We start from the raw sequence: 12,229 nt of genomic DNA, 5'->3' as shown, positions 1-12,229 counted from the left end.
AAAGAAAGAAAGAAAGAAAGAAAGAAAGAAAGAAAGAAAGAAAGAAAGAAAGAAAGAAAGAAAGAAAGAAAGAAAGAAAGAAAGAAAGAAAGAAGAACTGAGCTGAAGGGCGCATAGTCCCCAATTTCTAAACTTAACTACAAAACTGCAGTAGTGAGAACTGTTGATAAAGATTGACCTGTGGATCAACGTAATAGAATTGGAAGTCCAAAACTAATCCCATACGCTCAAGTCAATTGCATTTTCACAAAGCTGCTGACACCACTCAGCGGAGAGAGAATCATTCCTCAACAAGTGGGTCACTTGCAAAGAATGAGCTGGACCCTTGGCACCATATTAAAAAATTAACTCACAAAGCAACAGAGACTACTACGTGCACAAAAAACAAAAACTTCTGCTCATCAAAGAGGCTACTAAAAAAGTGAAAAGACACAAAGTGAGAGACAACATTTAAAAGTCATATAGAAGGAGAGTTGATGCCTTTGAGCTGTGGTGCTGGAGAAGAGTACTGAATATGCCATGTACTACAAAGAGAACAAACAGATTTGTCCTAAGAGAGTGAAACCTGGCTGCTCCTTGGAAGCAAGGATTCTGAGACTTCTTCTGACACACTTTGGACATGTTGCAAGGAGGGACCAGTCTTTGGAGAGGGATGCCATGCTTGGGAGGGTGGAGGGATGGTGCAGGAGAGAAAGACTCTCGATGAGATGGATTGATTCAGTGACTGGGGTAATGGAGGTAGGTGTGTCAGAGACGGTGAGATTGGCACAGGGTAGAGCAGGGTTCAGGGCTGTTGTACATAAGGTGGCTATGAGTTGCAAGCGACTAGATGGCACATAACAACAGCAACAATACCTTATAAAAGCTTAATATACAAAATAGAGAAAGAACTTTTACAGCTCAACAACAAAAAGACAGACAGTCCATCAAAAGTGGACAAAGGACTTGAAGAGATATTTCTAAAAAGCGCTTATATAGTGGCAAATAAGCCCATAAAAATGATGCCTAACCTTGTTAGTCATCAAGGAAATGGAAATTAAAACCACAATGAAATACTATCCCACACCAGCTAGGATGATCATGCTAAAGACAGGGTGGCTATAACTTAAAAGCAGACAACTAGTAACACCAGACACACTTGCTCCTTGAATTACCAGCCACTGAGGGTCGAAAGAGCAGCATTTGCTCAAAGACAAAGCTCAGATGGCAGAAGGGACAGGCCAGAAGGGTTAATGAATGTGAGAATTACAGCACAGAAGTGAGGAAAGTGCAATTACATCGTGAGCATTTTAATGTTGTAAAACAAAATGTGTATGAATGTTAGAAGGAAACCCAATTAGCCCTGAAAATGTTCACCCAAGTCACAATAAAAAACTCAATAAGTAAACTGAAAAGAAAACACAGAAAGTGTGGAAGATATGAGAAAATTGGAATCCTCACACAGTGCTGGTGGGATGCGAATGGTACAGCCACTGAGGAAAACGGTCTGGCAGACATCATTAATCAGAGAAATGCAAAAACCACAGTTACCACATGACACTCCTGGCTATACACCCGAAGAATTGAAACATGTATTTAAACAAAATGCTGTTTTCAGAAGCACAAAAATGAAAAAAATAAACCATCCCAATGTCCATTAATAGATGAACGGATGTACAAAATGCAGTCTCTCTATGCTACAAAATATTATGCGGTGTGGTGTCAAGGGTTTATTATTTAAAATGGCTTTTCTACCCATTGAGTTTGATTTTGTCATGTGGCTGGGTAAGACAATACAAACGGGGCGTGTTAGTCTATCCATAAAGAGTTTGGTTAGTCTCAACATCCCACTAGGTTTAAATAGAGTGGTCTAAGCAGCAGAAATCGGGCATCTCAACACCAACAAGGAAGAAAAATCAGTGTGCATCCTTTAGGACCCAAGATTCTTGCATCAGCCAGACTCGGGTCCACACAAGAGCAACAGTAGCCTCGGCAGAGAACCAGGACCAAACCGAGACAGAGCTGACCTGGGACCACTGCAAACAGAGCCAGAGCCAGAGGCCTTCACCCAAGCTTTCTGGTAGACTGAAGGAAGACCCCATAACCAGCAGGACTAAGGGAACTTTGTGACACTGACCTAGTTATGAAGCTGAAGGTCAAAAGACCTACGATCATGCTTGTGAAGCTGTCTGGGCTGAAGGACTGTATCCTGTTGGCACCGTGAATTATAGCCTGTTGATTTCCCTGATAAACTCCATACCTGTCAGTATGCCTCTGCAAAGTCTGTGTGGTCATGTCAATGAATTTCAGACCCAGTAGAGCAGTAAGATTAGTGTTGGGATCAGTAGAAGTAGGCGCAGGGCGTGAGAGATCACATCTGACCGGATAGGAGTGAGCTTTGTACCATGGATGTTGTTGACAGGGACAGTTCCCCTTTGGGGAGATAGAAGATGTCAGATATGGTCATCGTCATGTGACCCTGGACCTTCTTACGTGTGGCCAAAAAAAGAAAGAAGTACTGATATATAGTGGACAAACCTCAAAAAGATTATGATAGGTGATTTCAGGCAGACACAAAGACTATGTATATTATTTCATTTATGTGAAACATCTGGATAAGCAAATCTATAGAGAAAGAAGGCAGCATTGGTGGCCTGGTGGGTAGAGAGTAGTGTTGCTAAGCCAAAAGTAGACAGTTCAAATCCAGCAGCTTCTCCAGGGGAAAATACTGGGCAATCGCTCCTTGTGCTTTTACAGCCTTTGAAAAGTTGCTGGAGGGTCAGTTATAGATTGGTTCTGACTTGATAGCAATGCCCTTTTAGAATTGAGGGTAATGGGCACAGATCATCTTTTTAAAATTGTTATGGCAAAAAAATATACACACTAAAACACACCATCTCATTAACTAGGTGTACGATTTAGTGTTGGTGGTCATATTTATCCATCTTGTGCAATCATTCTACTCATCCTTTCCAAAGGACCCGACCACAATTAACCTGCTGTATTCACCCCACCCTCACCCCCCTCCCAGGCAGGGGGACCAGGTGTAACCTTTGGTTTCTACAGATTTGCTTATTTCACTTACATGGGGGTGATGATAGAGGAGCGGCAGCATCGTGTTGTGAAGACACAAAATGCCAACTGAACTAGGCACGTTAAAATGGCAGAAATGGTCACTGTTTGTTATGTAAATTTTACCACACACAAAACAAGTCACTTAAAAACAAACAAATAAAACACACAATTTAGAAAGGCATGGAATCTGGGAACTTCTAGACATAAAACGTATAGACTGTACAAGGCTTATTACTTCCCTTTATAGAAACCACAGAAGAGTGAGGCTGGTGTGCAAGTTCTGAGTGGCCACTGCTGCTGCTGACCGAACCCAGCAAGACAGTTCCAGCAGCTGGTGAGGGCCTCTAACTTGTCCATGATTTCATTTTGCATGGAGCCACAATCAACACCCTGGGCACAGGTCCTTGACGTGCTGAAGAGCACAGATGTCAGTTTAAAGACCAACATGTGCCTGACCTGAGCCATTTGTCCTAGGCTGAATCCTCTAGAGAAGCAAAACCAATGACTATATAAAAGAGAGATTCATCCAAAGGAAATACTCACGCCCTTGCAGAGGCTGGCAAGTGCCAGGTCCGTGGCACACAGCTGTGGAGAATGAGGCTCTAGCTGGTTGATAAAGCAGGCTTCTGGGCCAAGGTGCCAAGGAGGTGAGGAGCCTGAGGACGGGCAGGGTCGGGCAGTTTCCTTCTGTTGTCGTTGGGCTTGCTCCAACTCTACAGCACCGAACAGCAACACGTCTTGTCTAAGGAGCCCTGGTGGCACGGCTGAAAGGACCGTGAATCCAGCCACAGCCATGCCGTGGGGAAAGAGGAGGCCATCTGCTTCCATAAGGATTACCGCCTCGGAAACGCTTTGGGGCAGTCCTGCTCTGTCTTTGGCATGGTTCTTGTTGTTGTTGTTAAGTGAACCACGAACCAGAAAGCTGCGGCACGTGAGCCACCGTGCTCCACCGGTGAGCTACATCTCCAGACCCAAAGTGTGATCCAGTCGTCTGTGACTCAGAGCGACCCGATATATGTTAGCTCTAAACTCTGCCCTATCTTGAGCCAATCTCATCATCTCCAACAGATCTAATCCTATTTCTCCAGTCACTGAATCACTCTATCTCCTCCTGGGTCTTCTCCTGTGCTGTCTCCCCACCATTCCAAGCTTGATGTGTCTCTCCAAGGACCGGTCTCTCCTGGCCATTGCCCAAAGCATGTGAGAGAAAGCTTTAAAATCTTTGCCTCTAGGGAGCAGCTTGGTTTCACCCTCTCCAGGACAGACCTGTTTGTTCTCCTAGGAGTCCATGTATAGTCAACACTCTTGCCCAAAGGCATCAATCCTTCTATTGTCCTTCATCCAGGTCTCTGATGCAAGTAATCGCAAAGACCATGGCCTGAATCAGGCACACCTTAGTCTCCACACTAACATCATTGCTCTTTAGTACTCTAGAGAGGTCCCTGACAGCAGACTTTTCTAATGCAATTCGTCTTTTGATTTTACACTGCTGGTGCCAAGAGTGTTGATTGTGGCTCTGGAGAGGTAAGTCTGGAGGAGAGAGGGAGGAAGATGGAGTTTAAAAGAGAAAGAGAGCGAAGCAAAGAAACCCAGTGGGAGGCGGGGGGAGGCAGGGGGACCCTCACTTACAGAGAGCTTTTAACAGGAGCAGTTGAAGCCAGATGCTCATGGAGTGCTGAGAGGCAGCAGCTCACCTACAACTCTCCCAACAGTGAAACACACAAGAAAGGCTGGGATGAAGTTCTCTTCACACTACCTTAAGGGCCCTTGGCACAAAAAGCCCTCACTTGGAGGACTGCTTAGCATTACACCTCAAAACAAAGACGTGGAATACAGAGGGATTGAGAGCAGCAAGAAGAACTGACGAGCCCGGATTCTGGGACGTGTGAGATGAAGCCTAGCCTCGCACATGCCCACCATACGGCAGAGGCTGCAGGCGGACCCCCAGGACCCGTGCTTCCTTCTAGCTGTCACCATGGCCCTCTGCCACAGTTGACCGGTGGAAGGTGGAGAGGTCATGAGGGGGAGTAGAGATGGTGAGCCCCTTCTCGTGTGCTGCTGGACCAGGCCAAGCTGGCTGCCATCTTGGACACCGCCATCAACGCTGTGTGGTAGTTAGTAAAGCTCCACCATCTTCAAGAGAAAAGGAGTCCCACCCACAGGCGCTGGCTCCTTCCCCCGTCCGGGTTTCTACAGGAGAGAAAGTTTAGTAAGTCCCACTCTGTGGGTGAGAGTTTGCTCTCATAGGTGGTTATAATAGCAGTGCCGATACTGTAGGGCCTGGCAGTAGTCACTGTGCCAGCAGGGACCCTTGTCCTCACCCTGAAAGATGATGGCAAAGCAGTGAGGTGGACAGTAGGTCTATGACGTGGGGTCCTGGGATAATGTGCACAAAGGGAAGACCACAGATTTCCCTGTCCAGTGAGACCCCTGTCAAACTAGTGTCACTTGAGCCTGGTCACCCTCCCTCCACAGCCAGTCAGCCACTCCACCCTGGGGAGTCTGCCTCCTACACATCAAGTCATGTGGTCATTTGACCCCCTGGTGAGCCGTCTGCACACCCTGGTCCTGTGGAGCAACCAGAGGGGACACTCCATCGTGACTGACACCTGCATGGCTCCTGCATCCCTGGGCTGGTCTGTACCTCACCCCAGCGCATCGACACTCTGACCACTTCCCAAGGTCCCCAGCATGGCAATCTCCTTCCTGCCACAGAGCCTTTGCGGTTCTCCCCACCTGGTTTTCGGGCTCCCGTCCCCGTGCAGTCTCTGCTCTAGAACCAGTCCCTCTGCCTCGCTGCCTTCATCTCCCCCATCCCTGCGGGGGCTCCCTGTGTGAATCAGGACTGCGGCAGCGTCGAGAGCACTGTGAGGTGTTTGGTAAGCATCATCCCTCCAATGCTGTTTTACTTTAACCCGGGTTTAGAAGGAGCGGAGCTGCGTGGAGTCATTCCCTGGCTCACAGAAAGCCTGGCGTTCGAACTTCCCAGCGGCTCTGTCGGAGAAAGGTGATCTGCTCCCAGGGGACTTAGCCACAGGCAAACCCAGGGCTGTGAGGAGATTCTGACAGCTATGAGCCCCCTCAGGAGGGCTTGCCCCGAGAGCAGCTGGTGGGCTGGAACCTCCTATCTTTTGATTGAGAGACCTCTGGTGGCCCAGTGGTAAGGAGTTGCACTGCCAACCCAAAGGCACATGGCTCGAATCCACCAGGTGCTGCAAGGAAGAAAGGTGAGCGATCTCTTCCCATGCAGTTTACAGCCTGAAAACCTATGAGAGAGTCAGCAACGAGTGGATTCCAGCTCGACTTCACAGAACAACAGATGTTTCGCCCAGTAGCCAACACTGCACATTGTGCTTCCAACACTGCCGCCCTGGGAAGCTTGCAGCCCAGAAGCCCCGCTGGGCAGGCTAGCCTGTCACCTGATGGCCCCAACAACATGGGTTTTGGAGAGGAGGCTGCAAAGGCAGTGTCCCCTTTGTCCCTTCTCCTGAGGGGCGCTTCCTGTCCACATGCTGACTCTGCGACTTCACGCCCTCGCTGGACAAGGTCCCTGGGCCAAGCTTTCCTTGTTAGGGTTCCCATGTTCTTTGACTGAGTCACCGCACACTCCAGCTGCAAAAGGGGACAGAGACTGCGCGCCCCCTCCTGGCAGGGACAGCAAGTGCATGCGTGGCTGGAATTCCATGGAGCGAACTTTGGCCTCTTCTTCCAGCTCTGGGTTTACTTACAGACCTCTGGTGGAATTTGTTATCAATACAATCCTAGAGGGCCCCAAAGCGTCCTTGCCTTTATTCTAGTAAAAAATTACTCAGAACACCAGAGGTACGCAGTTTGACTCACCAGATGCTCTGCTGGAAAAGGAGGGTGATCTCCTCCTGTACGAGTCAGATCTGATTCGACGATACACACATGAAAAAATAATAAAATAATTTAAAAAAATTCCTAAGAACAGACAAGGGGATAAGCACACTTTGCTTTTTGCTTACGAGAAGTAAAAAAAGGAAAGAATGAGTCCAGTACTTTGCAAAGAATGCGATCTCCACGGAAGCCCTGCAGGCGCGGCGCAGGCTGGGGAGTTCTGGTATCCTACTCCACGGAGGCTTCCGTTGCTGACTCACAGGGCTCTTCTCTGGCAGTTCACACACAGTGGCGGCTCTGCTGGAGAAATACAAGCGATCTCCTCTCCTATTTACGGCCTCAGAAACCCAGTGGAGGGTCAGCTGTGAGTCGCTTCCAAACTCAAGGGCAATGATTTTGAAGAGTTGCTTTTTCAGTGTCAGAGGGAAAGGAAGGATTATCTCAGAAAATGGGGTATTATGCAAATTGGAATGCATCAATGCTTGCCCTTAAGATGGGCTCTTGTCTGGCTCCGCCACAGGACACCGTCTGCTGGTTTTTTTGTTTTTTTTTTTTTTCGTCTGCTGGTTTTGTCTTGATGGCTAGAAGGTCAAATAGCAGTCACTCTTTTTGTGTCTGCCTGTGCATGGCACCTGAACGCTGTTTCAGGAACTGTTAGTAAGGTCACAGGCTGTTAGGAAGGAACACCTGGGGCTGCCTGTGTGAGCTTAATTCCACACTGCTTGTGGAGGGTGTGCCCAGGCCTTTCTGTTGTTGTTGTTGTTGTTGTTAGGTGCCATTGAGTCAAGTCGGACTTATAGCGAATTTGAACAACGGATCTGAACCCTGTGCTGTCCGGTGCATTCCTCATCATCCGACACAGCCAAGCCCACTGCTGCTGTCACTGTGTCAGTCCACCTGGATGAGGGTCTTCCTCTCTCACTGACCCTCCACCCTCCCAAGCATGATGTCCTTCTCCAAGGACCAGCTTCTCCTAACAATATGCTCTAAGTATGTGAGATGAAGCTTTGTCATCTTTGCCTCCAAGGAGCACTCTGGCTGCACTTTCTTTAAAATCTATATCCATTTGCTATGGCCTCTTTGATATGAACTATCTTAGGGGAAAATAATTTTGCTAGGGGAAAAGGAGTTTTATTCAGCATATCACATACAGAGGAAAAGAAGATTGACACGTAAGACATTTTGTCATCAGAACAAAAAGGTTTTTTCCAGCCTATTTACTGCTTAGGGAGCTCAGGTGGCCCGGTGGGTAAGGAGTTGCACTGCCAACACAAAGGTAGGCACTTCGAATACACCAGCTGCTCTGTAGGAGGAAAATGGGCCATCTCTTCTCATGGGATTTAAGCCTTTGAAAACCTTCCAGAGGGTCAGCTGTGAGTTGGTTCTGACCCAACCGCAATGAGCAGTAACAGGGGTCGTTGCACGGACACCATGGCTGAATCGTGCCCATCTTAGCTTTTAAACTGACATCCTTGATCCTTAGCATTTTAAAGAGGTCTTTGACAGCAAGTTTACCCAATGCAACAATTCTTTAGCTTTCTTGACTGCTACTCTCGCAGGAGAAAGGATACACCCCTGTGCCAAACATCTTGGCATAGACTGATCAGCACGTGCAGGACTGCACCTGTTTCTGGAAAAATGTCAATCGCTATTCAGTCAACGCCTGGGTCCTTATTTTTTGCCTCCAGTGCAGCTTGAATGTCTTTCGTTCCCGTTGGCTCTTGGTCACATGCTACTTCCTGAAATGGTCCAGTATAGGCCAATTCTTTGTGTTACTGTGGTGACTCTGTATATTCCTTCCATCTTATTCCCTCTCCACTTCCACCTTATGTTTATCCTTCTTGCAACTTTCAAGATCTTGCCCACAGAATCCTTCAGTATTGCAAATTGAGGCTTGATTTTGTTCTTCAATTCTTTTAGTTTTATAAATGCCAAATATATTCTTCTCTCCAGCTCTTTGTACATGTCATTATAATACTTTGCTTTGTCTTCTTGAGTTTCCCTTTGAAATCTTCCCAAACCATGGCATTTTCAATTACTTTGTAATTGCAAATTACATCTGAAAGTTGGACAATGAATAAAGAAGATGGGAAAATTAATGCCTTTGAATTGTGGTCCTGGCAAAGAGGATTGGATATACCACGGAGGAAGTGCTTCTGAATACTCCTTAGAGGAAGAGATGGGGACACTTCACATCATATACTTTGCCAATATCGTCAGGAAATGTTGATCACTGGAAAAAGACATCATACTGGGAAAGGTATTCGTTGTTGTTGTTCTGTGCATTTAGTCACCAGTGACTCATACTAACCCCATGTACAATAGCTCTGAAAACGTTTTCCTATCCTAAGCCACTCTCACTGTCTTTGACACATCTATCCCCAGTACTCCATTTACTGTGTCAATCCATCTCATCCAAGGCCTTCCTCTCTCTTTTGTATTGCCCCTCCACCCTTCCAAGCATGATGTCCTTTTCCAGGGTCTGGTCCCTCCTGGTCATATGCCCAAAATATGTGAGACAAAGATTCAAAATCCTTACTTCCAAGGAGCAGCCTGGTTTCACCCTCTCCAGGATAAATCTGTTTCTCCTCTTGGCAGTCTGTGCTATGTTCAACAGTCTTCTCCAACACCACAACTGAAGACATCAATTCTTCTTCTGTCAACTCCATTTATTGTCCAACTTTCGATGTATAGAAAAGTGAAGACCATGACCTGAATCAGGTGCACCTTACTCACAAGTTCGACTTTGTTGCTCTTTAGCACTTTGGAGAGATCCCTGACAGCAGCTGTCCCCAGAGCAATTTGTCTTTTGATGTCTTGGCTGCTGGTGTCAAGAGTGTTGACTGTGGATCTAAGTAAACCGGATTATTAACCACCTCAATCTGTTCTCCATCTATCGTGGTGCTACCAATTGGCCCAGTGGTGAGAATCTTTGTCTTCTTGATGTTGAATTTTAATCCATATTGAAGACCACAGTCCTTGACCTTCTACAGCAAACGCTTCAGGTCCTCCTCAGTTTCAGTGAGCAGGGTTGTGCCATCTGCATAACATAGGTTTTGAGGATTAGAGAATGCTGATGCCACATTCCTCCTCATAAAGCCCAGCCTCCCAGATAATCTGTTCTGCATATAGATTGAAAAGGTATGGAGACAGGAAGCATCCCTGACACACTCCCTTCCTGATTTTGAACCATGCAGTGTTTCTTTGTTCTGTTCTGAGGACTACTTCCTGGTCCAAGTATAGGTTTCACATGAACACAATCTGGGATTCCCATTCTTCTCAAGGTTAGCCACAGTTTGTTGTGATCCACACAGTCAAATACCTTTGCCTGGGCTGTATGAGGAGAAATGTGGCATCAAGATTGGAGGAAGAGTCATCAGCAATCTGCATTATGCATATGACACAACCCTGCTTTCTGGAACTGAGGAGAACCTGAAGTGCTTGCTGCAGAAGGTCAAGGACTGAAGCCTTCAATATGGATTGAGGCTCAATATCAAGAAAACAAAGATTCTCAGCACTGACAATATCATGATTGCAGGTGAAGAGATTGAGATTAACAGCTTTAGTTTGCTTGGCTCCACAATCAACATTCTTGGCACTAGTAGCCAGGAAATTGAAAGACATACTGCTTTGGGAAAGTCTGCTGTTAGAGACCTCTCCAAAATACTGAAGAGCAATTAAGTCACTCTTGAGACTAAGGTGCACCTGATACGTGCCATAGTCTTTGCAATCACTTGCTATGCGTCAGAGAGCTGGACAATGGCTAGAAATGATAGAAGTAGAATTGATGCCTTTGAACTGTGGTGTTAGAGAAGAGGTATTGAATATATCATGGACTGCTAAGAAAATGAACAGGCTTGTCCTAGAGAGGATGAAATCAGGCTGCTTCTTGGAGGCAAAGATACTGAAACTTTGTCTGACTGACTTTGGACATGTTGCAAGGAGGGAGCAGTCCTTGGAGAGGGACATCATTCTTGGGAAGGTGGAGGGACAGCGCAGGAGAGGAAGACCCTCTGTGAGGTGGATTGATTCAGTGACTGGGGTAATGGGGGTAGGTGTGTCAGAGGCAATGAGACTGGCACAGGATAGAGCAGCGTTTAGGCTGTTGTACATAGGGTCGCTATGAGTCACAAGAGACTAGATGGAACATAACAACAAGTCAATGAAGCACAGACAGACATTCCTCTAATAATCTTTGCTTTCAGCCAAGATCCATCTGATATTGACAATAATGCTCGTGTCGCGACCTCTTCTAAAACCAGCTTGTATTTCTGCTAGTTCTCTGTGGATGTCCTGTTGCATTCGTTTTTGGATGATCTTCAGCAGGACTTTGCTTGCGTGTGGCATCAGTGATAGAGGATGACACAGCGGTACAACGAGGAGCTTCACCACGCAGAGAGCAGGAGGCCGGTGCCGTAGGACTAAGCTTAGAGCTGCTGCTCACAGGATTGCTACCTAACAACATTCTCTGCTAAGAACTGTTTACTGCTTTATTGTTTTTTAAAAAATGAAGAATAATATGAAACACAATGTGTAGGAATTTTGTAAAAAAAAACAAACGCAAAAAAGAAAACGTTCTTTGGAACATTATGCTAAATGAATTAACTCAGTCCCGTAAGGACAGATACTGTGTAAGACCTTTATTGTAGAAATAGAAAGATTACTAGTAAAACATGTATGAGGATCCAAGGTGGAGGAGGGTAGGGCTGAGGGGTGAAAATGGGCAGGGGCGTAATCATAGGATGCACAATTTAATGGGTAGACAGAGGGGTGGATAAAGGAAATGGGAAATATCCAGTGTGAAAAACAATGTATACAAACTTTGTAAGCCAACCAGCATAAAACAAAAATTTGTATTTAAAAAAAAAAATTGATGAAAGGTCGCAAAGTCTTATTGCAACCAGTGATAGGAAATAGAAAACTAGGGAGCTCTGGTGACCTAGTGGCAAGAAACTGCACTGCAATCCCAGAGGTGAGCGGTTCGAATCCACCAGATGCTCTGATGGAGGAGGAGAGGCAATCTCCTCCTGTACCAGTCAGATCTGATTTGATGGTACACACACACACACACACACAAAATTAGAAAACTAACATTTCTTTAACGCTATTTTAAAAGGAGAAGCCTCTTTGTATTGTTTTTTCCAAGAAACATCCTTTTACTCTAGAATTATTAAAGGAGCCTAGACTGACAATTTGAAGAAGACTTTCTTATTAAGTTGAAATCCTTTACCTGTGACGGTTTCCCTTCCTTCCTCCCTGCAATCTATACCCAAGTGTCCCTCCCTTCTGATGAGCTAATAACAGTACTTCTGACTTT

This window comes from Elephantulus edwardii, unplaced genomic scaffold, assembly GCF_000299155.1.
Source record: "Elephantulus edwardii isolate Elephantulus edwardi_28Jun2011 unplaced genomic scaffold, EleEdw1.0 scaffold00289, whole genome shotgun sequence".
Taxonomy (NCBI): Eukaryota; Metazoa; Chordata; class Mammalia; order Macroscelidea; family Macroscelididae; genus Elephantulus; species Elephantulus edwardii.
The sequence above is the reverse complement of the archived record's forward strand: the minus strand, read 5'-3'. Positions refer to the sequence as shown.